This window comes from Lepisosteus platostomus, chromosome 1, assembly GCF_059453375.1.
Source record: "Lepisosteus platostomus isolate fLepPlt1 chromosome 1, fLepPlt1.hap1, whole genome shotgun sequence".
NCBI lineage: Eukaryota > Metazoa > Chordata > Actinopteri > Semionotiformes > Lepisosteidae > Lepisosteus > Lepisosteus platostomus.
The window spans coordinates 35,597,440-35,609,939 of record NC_142611.1 but is presented as its reverse complement, the minus strand read 5'-3'; the positions used below and the strand labels follow the sequence as shown (position 1 = coordinate 35,609,939).

Below are 12,500 nucleotides of genomic sequence, written 5' to 3'. Positions count from 1 at the left end.
AACTTAATAAAAACTTAATATGGTCAGAAGGAGCACGTAAAAACGTTTCCGAAATAACCACATGTAAGACTTTGATGTTTAAAATGTTTAGGGAGAAAGTAGAATACTGGTGTATATTTTTTCTTTCAAATACCAATACCAGCCAAATACAGTTTGTAACGTAGGGGTTTCTATAATTATTTCTTTATTTAGTGGTTACATTAGTGAAAAAGACTCAACTTTTAGCTTCAGTAACGCGTACGCCATATGGCATACGTTTGTAATGACAATATAGTGTCAATAATATTTATTATCAGTAATAATATCAGCGAACAAGGTTTCATGGAGGGCTTCTCAGAAAGCTTCTCCTAAGATTCTAAGATTGTTAAGAGCAATGTCACCGTCCTGAGGCGTGTGTGTGTGTGGCAGGCAGGTCGGTTTAGCCTTTGTCACTAATGAAACCACTAGATAAAGACTTATAGAAATCCCTACATTACAAACTCCAAGCATTACGTTTTGTCTATTGCTACAATATTGACAGCAGTGTAGTTACAAGGGGCATGTCAAATCGCATGTGGACAAGCCAAAGCCAAAAAATCCAAAAATTCACGTCTGGGGGGGTATATCTAGAAGAGGCCCGGGACCACTTCTTATTTTCGAAGGAATAATGGATCGTGAATTCTTCGAGGAAGCCGTGGTCAAACAGCATGCCGCCCCATATATCAGGGAGCACTTTGGATCAAGGCTCCATTTCTTTCAGGACAACGATCCAAAACACACACCAGCAAAGGCGAGGCTTATAGCAGAAGGAGCGAACTGGGTGAAAACTCCAGCTGAATTCCCAGATTTAAATCCAATAGGGATGGTAGGGCATTCCCTGAAAGACTATATTCGGAAAATGGCTAAACCTTGCACAAAGCAAGAACTGATCAATGTGATTTACAAGTTCTGGGAGGAAAAACTGACAGAACAAACTTGCAACAATTTTATTAACAGGCTGTTTCGTGTTCTTCCTAAGATTGTTGAGCGAGGGGGAATATGGGAATGTGAGTTATGTGAGTCAGATTATGAATGAATAAAAACATTTTATTAAAAATGCGTTTGCGTTTGGGTGCTGTACCAGCTGTATAATAATGCCACAATATGTCTTTTATGTGTCGCAAAAAACTGACTTGCTTTAACAAAATATATTTACAAATCCTTTCGCCAATCTACTTGAATGCCCAACTATCTGAGAAGCCTGCCGTGAAACCAAAAGAACCACAATTGAACGAGTTTTGACAATAAGAGAGAAGAGAGAAATAATACGAGAGTCCCCATTAGCCCCATTTTAAATTAAAACATAAATGCATGTTTAATTGAATGGCTTTATTGATTCACAATCTGACAATGCAACGTAAATTGTTATTTTTGTCTTCTATCTTAATCAACTTTCAGCATAGCTTTCTCTCCATTTAGATTTATTTTTCATACCATCGCTAAATGTGGAAAGATTAGATTGTAATCATTTTTATTTTTAAAATACATTTTAGAAAAGTGCAATCTATAATAAAAAATCTGTATTTATTTAATACCACTTGATAGTTATATTAATAAAGATAAGAATTCAAGTTGATACTGTTTAGACTTTTAATTATTTTAAACTGTATTACAGCATCGTATACATTAAACATGAAAAAAATCTGTATATTTTATAAAAGCAAGATTGCTCAGTTGGACAGTATAAAGCAAGTATGATTTTAATGTTTGTAATCGATATTCTTGCAAGTACAAACATAAACTGGAATGCTATAGAACCCTTAACAGACAATACACACTGTTAGTTTAGCAGGATTTGCGCGATAAGCACACTGTTTAATGGGGATGACATTACCCACGTCTATTATCACTGTACAAGACTACTTCACCCTGCGTAGTATGCAAAGGAACAAGTAATAGGTTTATTCCATGCTGAAAAGAGGAGAGAGAAAATGCAACCTTTTGGCTGTGAAGCCTTCTTCAAGTGTAAGGGTCTTCAGCTCAAAATGAAACGTTAAAATGTAACATAGGCTCTGAAGGGGTTAAACTTTGATTTGGGCTTACTTGACGTCACTGCCTTTATCTGAAATCCTGCTTGAATCCTGCTAAACTAAAAATTAGACACAAGAAGAGAAGAGGCTCTGGTGAAATTTCTCTGTGAACTGAAGAGTTAAAGTGTAAAGTGTCTCCTCCTTTTAAACTTGTTAATGCGATACGGAAGATATTACTTTATTAATGATCGTTTTCGGCTCATGTGGATTTGCGCTCTACACCCTGCAGTACCGTTGTGTACATACAGTATGAACAAGATGTGATACTTCGAAATATAAAAAATGTCAAAATACTGTAGTGTCCATAATATTTGCTATTTTAGTTTTTCAAAGAAATTTTTATTTGTTAAAAGAAAACTCATAGCGATTGCTGGATTTGAACACCCGACTTCTTGCTTATAAGTCAGTCAGCAATACACATATCAATGGAAGGTTTAATACTATTGTTTGTGCTACAGTACCTGAATGTAATGATATCGTTATTAATTTCTTTAGATTCGTGATTCCATATTATATTCCCTATTAATCAAGTTCTAAAAGTACACTTTTGTTTACTCCGATAACGAGCGTATTCACAGAAAAGGTTAAAACGATCAATTTTTAAACAATGGTTTGCCATGCTGGTACAGATGCAGCCATTCAAAGTACGCGGCACAGACATGTCCCGCGGGTAATTGGCTACGGCCTCGTGCATCGTGACGCAAAATACCGCGGTACGTGATTGGTTGACCGACAGGGGCACTCGTGGTGCCTTGGTCAGTCGTAGAAAGATTTAAATGTCTTTACTGTGCCCATTTTAGTATTGAATATTTATATGGAATTTTACCACTGAAGGGAAATCTTAGTAGCTGAGCATAAAAAGAATAGGAGCATACTGTAACGTGTGTGTAGGCCATAAACGATATTCATTTTGGAACATAAACATACAGTATATGGCTGGTCTCGGTACTTTAAAGAACAAATACACACCAATTATATTCATGTACCGCAACACAAGAATAGTACACGCTGTACAATGTCTGTTGATACTGTTTCTGTAGGGCTTTTTCAACACTCTTCCAGTGACCTTGCCAGTGGCTCTGTGGGTTAGGTTCCTGACTTATACATCAGATGTTGGGTGTTCAAATCCAGCCAGTGATTTAAATCACAAACGCATGTTTAAATATATGTGTTTCTTGATTCACAATCAGACAAATGCAAGATAAATTGATATCTTTGTCTTCTAAGTATCTTAATAAACTTTCAGCATAGCTTTCTCCCCGTTTAGATTTATTTTTCTTGGGATCTTGGGATCAAACGTGGAAAGATTAGATTGTAATCGTTTTTATTTTTTAAATACATTTTAGAAAAGTGCAATCTATACTAAAAAGCTGTACACCACCTGCTATAAAGATACATATTGTAATACTTTCGGGTTCGGATAGGACGGACACAAGAATTAAATTATGCATGCAAACCTGTGAACTGGCCTGTGATACTGGCCATGTAATACCCTGCATTGTGGAATAATAGTTTATTTTAAAGGATGGAGAAAGCACAGAAAACAGGAGTGACAAACTAGTATACTTTAGATCTTTTTTTTCTGAACCAGGGAACATCTGATCTTGTTTCTCTACAACAATAATAAAAAAACTTTATTTTATATATCACCTTTAAAAGTGGCATCTCAAAGCAATACAGTAGATGTAAAAACAGTTAAAAGGACCACAGATAACAAAGTAAATACCCAACACTGATTGTACTCATCTGTCATGCTAATAAAGCACCTTGAATTGAATTGAGAGAGAAGGGAGGGGAGGGCGAGCGAGAGAGCACAGACAATAGATTAGCATACTGTAGAGGAAAACAGTATAGGCATCATTGATATGAGGACTTTTGAAACCAAATTTCCCATATTTAACATGTGCTTTTTTATATTTATTGTCAATTGATTGTCCATAATATTGCTATTCTAAGCAAGAAGGAGCGCTTCACCCCTCCTGCTGTGGGAAGAGTTGGCTTATTCCTTCCCTGCCTCACCGAGGGAAGACCCTGCCAGGCACTCGTCGACACCGGTTCGACCATCACCCTGCTGCGGCCTGGTGTCCTGCCGGGCACCGAGGCAGCCGGACCCCCAGGGCGCTCACCGTGCACTTTGGGGCTGTGAGGGTGAAACACCCCTTCTACCTTGCCCCAGTCCGTGAGGACTGTATCCTGGGGTTGGACTGGTTGCAGCAGGTGGGTGGCAGGGTGATGGTCGAACCGGTGTCGACGAGGGCTTGGCAGGGTCTGCCCTCCATGAGGCAGGGAAGAAATAAGCCCCGGCTGTGGCCAACCCTTCCCACAGCAGTAGGCGGGGTGAAGCGCTCCTTCTGGATTTCCGGAGTGGGGGTAGCGTCGCTTCCCCACTTTAGCCCGCCCCGCTCCTGTTTCTCGACGGCCTCCAGAGTCCCCGGGGCACCTGCGCCCGGCACTCCCGTGCGATGTGCCCCCTCTCTCCACAGCGGTGGCAGATGACCAGCCGTCGTCGCTCCCCCAGCATCGCTGCACTGGCCGTCTCCTCCTCCCCATCTGATTCCCCATGCACCCCTCTGTTGGTGCCCACCGGTCTCCTCGAATACGGCATCAGGCTGCTCAGCCAGAGCCAGGGCCTGCTCCAAGGGGACCGGCGCGACCAGCATCAAGTGGCGCTGTACCTCAGTCGGTGCCAGGGCCCAGAGGAACGCCTGGAGCGCTATCTCCCGGTGGGCCTCCTCCGGGAGAGTAAGGTAACCCTGGCGGGCTAAGTAGGCCACGCCTGCAGCTGTTACCTTCACTGTTACCTGGATACCTCTTTATTTAGAACTCACTCTACCCCCTGCCTGTCTGGCTTCTTTTAATCCTTCTGTGCCCGGATTGCAGCGGGTAAGTTGTTTTTCCAAGAAAAAAAGAGAAATTTCACCAGAGCCTCTTCTCGAGTCAAATTTTTAGTTTAGAAGGATTCAAGCAGGAGTTTAGATGAAAGGCAGCGACCTTAATCAAGCCCAAATCATAATTGAACCCATTCAGAGCCTACATTGCATTTTAGCGTTTAATTCTGAGCAGAAGACCCTCACACCTGAAGAAGGCTTGCGTTTTACCATCTTACCGCTTTCTTTTTTACTGTCCTGGTGGTAGATTTCGAAGATCGTTTCGCCCGTGCGGTGTTTTCCTGAAGAACAGGCTACGAAGAAATATTTATAATTGAATGTTAAATTCAAAACGGCAATAATACCTTGTAATACGCGCTATAATCACATATTTCAGATGAAGCCTGCTGTATTTGCTTACCCTTCGCTCTTTGGAAGCTGGGGCGGCAGAAGCACCTCGTCTCTTCCCGTAAAAGGTCTTAGTCTCCATACTGTACTGTGGTCGCTGTAGTGCAGGCTCACAGTTTTTGTGATGGGAACTCATCCAATCCTTCGTGTATTTATGCTATATTCACATGTACGGCTAGAATGTGTTCATTGTCTTCCAATGAAAGGTAGGTTCCTTTTGCCGAAGTCAGGAGACATTAGAGGCTTGCCACACCCAGACTGTTAAACCAACGCATTAGGATGTCAAAGCCCATTGAGGAGCCGGGCGCAATAATTGTTTTGTTCCTTGATTTTCTGATCTGCATTAATTACAGAAAACAAGTTCCTGCTCTATGCAGACGACTTGGTCCTGCTGTCGCCCACAGAACAGAGGCTGCGGCAGAACCTGGCACTGCTGGAGCAGCACTGTCAGACCTGGGCGCTGACAGTCAATCTGGACAAGACCAGAGTTATGGTTTTCCAGAAAAAAAGCCAGACCTCAGGGAAACAGGTACAAATTCACACTTAACAACAACACATTAACACCTAACAATGGGTGCAGGGCCAAATTAGGCCAGTACCCACTATTGTTAAACATACAGAAAAGAATATTAAAGTATTGGCTTTAATATTAGCCGTACAGAACATTAAAGTGCCCCTTTCCATTCAGCGGGTATCTGAGCCACTGTGTCCTATCTTCTGACAGTCGCTGTTGTGAATGTCTCTAGAGTGTATCTTATTTTTAGTACTAGATTTTTATATTATATTCCCTATTAATCAAACTTTAAGAGTATGTATCGGCTTGTCCCCCCCTCCCACCCCTCTCTGTGTACAGTAGAGCCTCCTGTCCTGGATGGTGGAGCCCATACAGCTGTGTCTGGAGAGAATCCAGGGTATCAGCTTCAACCACACGGCTGTGCAGCTTGTTCCCCCCTCCCGCCCCTCTCTGTGTACAGTACAGCCTCCTGTCCAGCCAGTACTTTATTTTATTTGTGTTTTTCTGGGTATTTACTTTGTAATCTGTGGTCCTTTTAACTGTTTTAACATCTACTGTATTGCTTTGAGATGCCACTTTTAACGGTGATATGTTAAATAAAGTTTTTTATTATTGTTATAGAGAAACATGATCCCTGGTTCAGAAAAAAAGATCTAAAGTATACTAGTTTGTCACTCTTCTCATTCCCTCTAATCTGATCAATCTAACTGCCTGTTTTCTGTGCTTTCTCTATCCTTTAAAATAAACCATTATTCCACAATGCAGGGTATTACCTGGCCAGTATCACAGGCCAGTTCACAGGTTTGCATGCATAATTTAATTTTGAAAGCCACTGAGACACCAGGTACTTATGTTGTAATTATGAAAAAGAAACAAATCAAAAAGCATACTAACAACTGTGCCAGGTATTCATTTTCCTTGTAAATAGTTCCCCGCAGGAGAGAAGAAAAATAAAGGCTTTAACTTGCTTTAACTCCGCAAGTCTGAGTTCTTGTGTCCGTCCTATCCGAACCCGAAAGTATTACAATATGTATCTTTATTGCAGGTGGTGTACAGCTTTTTAGTATAGATTACACTTTTCTAAAATGTATTTAAAAAATAAAAAACGATTACAATCTAATCTTTCCATGTTTGATCCCAAGATCCCAAGAAAAATAAATCTAAAAGGGGAGAAAGCTATGCTGAAAGTTAATTAAGATACTTAGAAGACAAAGATATCAATTTATGTTGCATTTGTCTGATTGTGAATCAAGAAACACATATATTTAAACACGCGTTTGCGGTTTAAATCAATATAAATGTTTATCTTGTAACGCATAGGTGACTATTCATTGTTATTTAAATGACTTAAATTCAATCATGTTGTGATATTTAGAAATATTAATTTGTTTGGTGCGAGTGAAATTTTATTTAATCTCTGACTCAGGGAAAAGTTTTAGTTTGTCAAAAAAAAAGTAATGCCTCTGGCTGGATTCAAACACCCAACATGTGATGTATAAGTTGGGAAACTAACCTACAGCGCCACTGGCAAGGTCACATGAGGAGTGTTGATAAAGCCATACAGAAACAGTATCAACAGACATTATACAGCGTTTACTATTCTTGTGTGGTGGAACATGAATATAATTATATCGTTATTAATTTCTTTAGATACGCGATTCCATATTATATTCCCTTTTAATCAAATTCTAAAAGTATGCTTGTTGACACCGGTATCACGTTAGTTACAAGACTTCGAAGCTTAAAATGTTTAGGGAGAAATGGAATACTGGTGTGTATGTTTTCTTTAAAGTACAGAAACCAGCCATATACTGTATGTTTATGTTCCAAAATTAATATCGTTTATGGCCTTCACACGCATTACAGTATGCTCCTATTCTTTTTATGCTCAGCTGCTAAGATTTCCCTTCAGTGGTAAAATTCCATATAAATATTCAATACTAAAATGGGCATAGTAAAGACATTAAATATACATGTACATACTGTATACAGTACAGTTTGCATACAGTAATATGTTTATGTTCCTAAATCAATCTCTTTTATGAGCATGTGAAAGGCATGGTGAATCAGAGATTCTCAAAAATTACTGTACTTTGCATGATTGGAAACAAATGCCTGATTGCGAAATGCTGTGGTGTTACTTTTACAAAGATGGTCAATGAAAAAAAGAATGTGGACCAGGGCAATACTTAGAGTTTACAGCTTGTCCAAGGTCATTCATTATTAATACTATTAGTAATATCTTTGTTAAAGACGTTGATAGCGACAGCTCAAACATGAGATGTTGAGCTTTACTAGCTCCACCTTGCGGAAATTCCGGATACTATTATTTTACTTGAGGTACCATGTGGTTTAAATGAGGTACTATACGAGAATTTACGGTAACTCGCTGTAGGCTGCGTCAAGCGCACCGCAAAATAATGCGGTATCGCCTGCTCGTTTTGAATGGCTGCATCTGTACATGTTGATCCAATTTATTCAGTTTATCCTGTGACTTTTTAAATATAATAAAGTCTGGATGAATTTAGGATGAATCCTCTCACATACAATAAGTAGTAAAAGCAAGTGCGTAAGTCACTACTGTCATATCTGACCTTTTAACATTATGTTTTGAACACCGATTTGATGTAACAAAAGGTTGTGTCAGTCTGAAGCAAGCAACCCAGCCATGTTGCTTAAGGTGATTCACTGTCTTCTTTCAATGAATGGCTAGATGAGATCCTTGACTCTATTTAATAATACATTATAGAGATTTACTATTTTGTAAGGAATTTCTTATAATTTCTGCTGATAGTGGCAGGTTCAGGCAAAGATGAGTGACTAGAAGGAAGCAAGATCAGATAAAAATGATATCCTTGACTTGACCACATGATCTAGACTGCTGTGTCACCTGACAGTTTGGCACAAGACAGTTGTTCAGGTGACAGTTTATAAAACAGGAGTGGTTTCCATCTGTCAGTCACCATCAACCATCTTTTTTCTCATAAGGGCAGGCTTGTGCATTGTGGCCATACTGTATGCTGTATGTAGCCAGACTGTGTGACTGCACATAATGGGACACCCTCACACACAAATCAACTGTTCTCATTCTCTCAGACTGCAGGCTGCATCTCTGGAATGAGGTCTATCATAGCATCAAGGGATTTGGTAGGCATCACTACAGTGTTTCCCTTTGATTCCTCACATCTTGTCTCAAAAAGTCCAATATTATGTGCATGAGATCTGAGGAAAGGTGTTTCCTATCCTCTGTTTGAAACGGATAGATTTTGTCCTACTGACATGACCATATGTGACACAGCCTGGAACTTTGTTCGTTAGGTTGGGATAAAACTGATGCACAAAGCAGTAAAGAGTAGGTATTTTAATATTTGAAAGTGAAATGTTTTGTGAAAACTTTACTTTTGTGTAGTTTTTCATGTGTAGGAGAATTTCAGTAAATTGTTAAGCCATAGGATTTAATATTATTTTATATTCTGCACTCATGGAGTAGTAAACAGTATGTGTTTAGTTTCAACAAAAGGAAAACCATCAAAAATAGAGAACTAATTTAACAACATAATGTACTTGCTGCCATGTAATCTACAACCTGTAGGTGCACAGCAGGTTTAGATAAGGTCTGTACTGGATCAGGTGATATTAGGCTTTAGTGTAAAATCCAGAGGAAGAAGATTTTTTTGGTCAATTATCTGCTATCTGGAATATGGAAAGCAGATAATCTGTGTGCAGATGTTCATCAAAGGGAGAAGACCTGACTGTGGCTCTGAAGCTTTGTGGAACTGAGAAACCTGGAACTGAGTATTTGTGTCTTTCACAAGAGACTTTTGGAGAATGTCAGAGAGAGACTAATATTTTGAGAAGTGGTTTGGTTTTGAAGCTAATAAGCAGCTTAGCTGTCTGTTATGATAGATGTCAGTAGAAGTCAGGTGTTCAAAAAGGAGCTTATATTTTTATGTAGATTTGGTGGGTTTTTGTGGTGTTGTGTTAGTGGTATGTCTGTTACCTTTAACCTGCCAATTGTATAGATCCTGCTATGGCACAGCTGAGGGGGGATTCATATATGGTGATGGATGCAAGCATAGGTCTGGTCTGAGAAACAGCACACCCTTTAGGAAAACAGAATATATTGACCTTGAAAATGATGAGCAATCCCTGAACTCAATTATGGTTTATGGTGGAGGGTAAGAAACATATTACTTTAGCTTAAGTGAAGATACAAATATTTTTGGGGAGCAAATTAGAATTTCCAGAAGAAATACCTAAAGAAACAGTCTCTCCTTTTGATGCCCTCAATTTCATAGCAGATTTGGTCAGGAACATGCACACAAAAGCCTGAGAGAAGGAGCAGATGCAGCTTAAACTTGAGGGGCTGCATGGAGTATGACCACAACACAGAAACCTGCACTAATGAAGAGGAGGACAGAGTAAAGATGCAGTCAGCAACAGTAAAGCTGGAAAATATGAATGTGGACTGGAAGATGGTGATGCCTGAGTTCCAGAATCCAGAAGATAAATCTTTAGCTGTGGACAGGACCTCCAGCCAGAGTGAAATCAAGTAAAAGAATGCTGACCTGCATAAACTGCTGTAAGAGCACAATTAGTGGAAGTGGGCTAATTTGCAATGGCATCTAAACAAAGTAAGTGAAGAGCTGAGAACATCCCGGAAAAGCAACTACAAGTTCCAAATAGAGATTAAGAAGGCCAGACAAGAAATGATGGCATGCCGAACTTTTTTAGTCTGCGGAGAAAGAATAGGTGCTGCCGTGCTGTTTTGGCTACGAAGTTGGTATGGTGGGTCCAGGTTAGATTGTCTGTGATGATGACACCTAGGAATTTGAAACTGTTGACTCTCTCCACTGTGGACCCGCTGATGTGAATGTCTGCATGGTCTGTTCCTCGGTGCTTCCTGTAGTCCACGATCAACTCAATAGTTTTGCTGGTTTTCAGAGAGAGGTTGTTGTTCTGACACCAGTCTGTCAGTGTTTCTACCTCCTCCCTGTACACAGACTAATCACAGTTTGTTATCAAGCCGATGATCGTTGTATTGTCCGCAAACTTGATGATTGAGTTTGTTTTGTTCCTGGTGACGCAGTCATGGGTGAATATGGAGTGGAGGGGAGGGCTGAGTACGCAGCCCTGGGGGGCGACGATCTTCAGAGTCAGGGTGGAGGATGTATTTGTGCCTACTCTCACTACCTGCGGTCGGCCTGTCAGAAAGTCCAGGATCCAATTGCAGAGAGGTGAGCTTAGACCTAGGTCTTGGAGCTTGGTGATAAGCCTTGAGGGTATGATGGTGTTGAATGCTGAGCTGTAATCAACAAACAACATTCTCACATACATTTCTTTCTTGTCTAGGTGTGAGAGGATAGTGTGTAGAGCAGTGGTGAAGGCATCCACAGTTGATCTGTGATCTGTGTCAGTATGCAAGATGTCAGGCAGTAAGGAGGTGATCTGTGCTTTGATCAGCTGCTCGAAGCATTTCATGATGGATGTGAGTGCATTGGGGCGGTAGTCATTTAGGCAGTTGACTCCGGTTTTCCTGGGGATCGAGATGATGGTGGTTTTCTTGAAACAAGAGGGGACTGTGCATTGAGTGAGGGAGAGATTAAATATGACCGTGAAGATGTCTGCTAGTTATACTGTGCAGGCCTTCAGGATACGACCAGGGATAGCGTCGGGGCCAGGAGCCTTGTGTGGATTAGTCTTTTTAAAGACTTTGTACACGTCAGCTCTGGAGACAGACAGTGGGTGTTCCCCCTGGTTTACTGGGATTTCCTTAAATGCTTCCATGTTATGGACTTTAAACCCCAAGTAAAATGAATTTAGTTTATTGGGGGGAAAAGCAGTGTGTGTTGTGTCACTGTGTTTCACTTTGTAATCTGTGATGGTGTGGATTCCGTTCCACATGTTCCTAGTGTCCCAGTCGTTGTGATGGCTTTTCTGAGATCAGATCTGGATTTTCTGTACATGTTCTTGTCTCCAGAGTTTAAGGCAGATGTTCTAGTTTAGCTCGTATTTCACCATTTACCCATGGTTTTTGATTTGGGTATGTGCGAACAGTAATCCTGGGGACAATATCTTCTATGCATTTGCTGATATGGCTAGTAGCATAGTCTGTGTACAGATTAATGTTGTTCCCTGCAGCTTTGCGAAAAATCCTCCAGTCAGTGGTGGCAAAGCCGTGACTTAGAATAGAGTCCAATTCCTCTGACCAGCCCTGGGTGTTCCTAGTCGCACGCTTCTCCTGCTTGAGTTTCTGCCTATAGGCGGGGGGTATGAGTTTTCATGTCTGCTTAGGTGTTCATGTAGTTTGTGTAGTTCCTCCAGAATGAAAGTGAAGCTATAAGAGATGGAAGAGGCTCAGAAAAACATACCACCAAATGTGAACAATGCAGTACTTCAGGCAAAGAAAAATGCATGCTGAAGGTTCTTCTGAAAATTCTGCACCAAGAAAAGCAGGAGTGGTATTCAAAGATGGCCAACTCTTTAAGCCATTTACAAATACCCAGGTAAGAAGCTTGGAAACAGAAGAAAGAGTTGCTTTTAGCCCAGCAGCATCTGAACAAAACAAAGGACGAACTAAAAAATAGAGAAGCAGAAGTGGAATGTATCAGAGACGAATGCATCTTCTCCAGTTATAGTCACTGAAGTAAACCTTAGCAGAGC

At 40.5% G+C, this 12,500-nt stretch overlaps 1 protein-coding gene across 4 annotated transcripts in view; it reads left to right on the top strand.

Moving 5' to 3' along the window:
• The window catches only part of pcdh7b (protocadherin 7b), a 371,243-nt gene that overhangs the window by 181,209 nt on the left and 177,534 nt on the right, over positions 1–12,500 (top strand). The window lies entirely within an intron of this gene.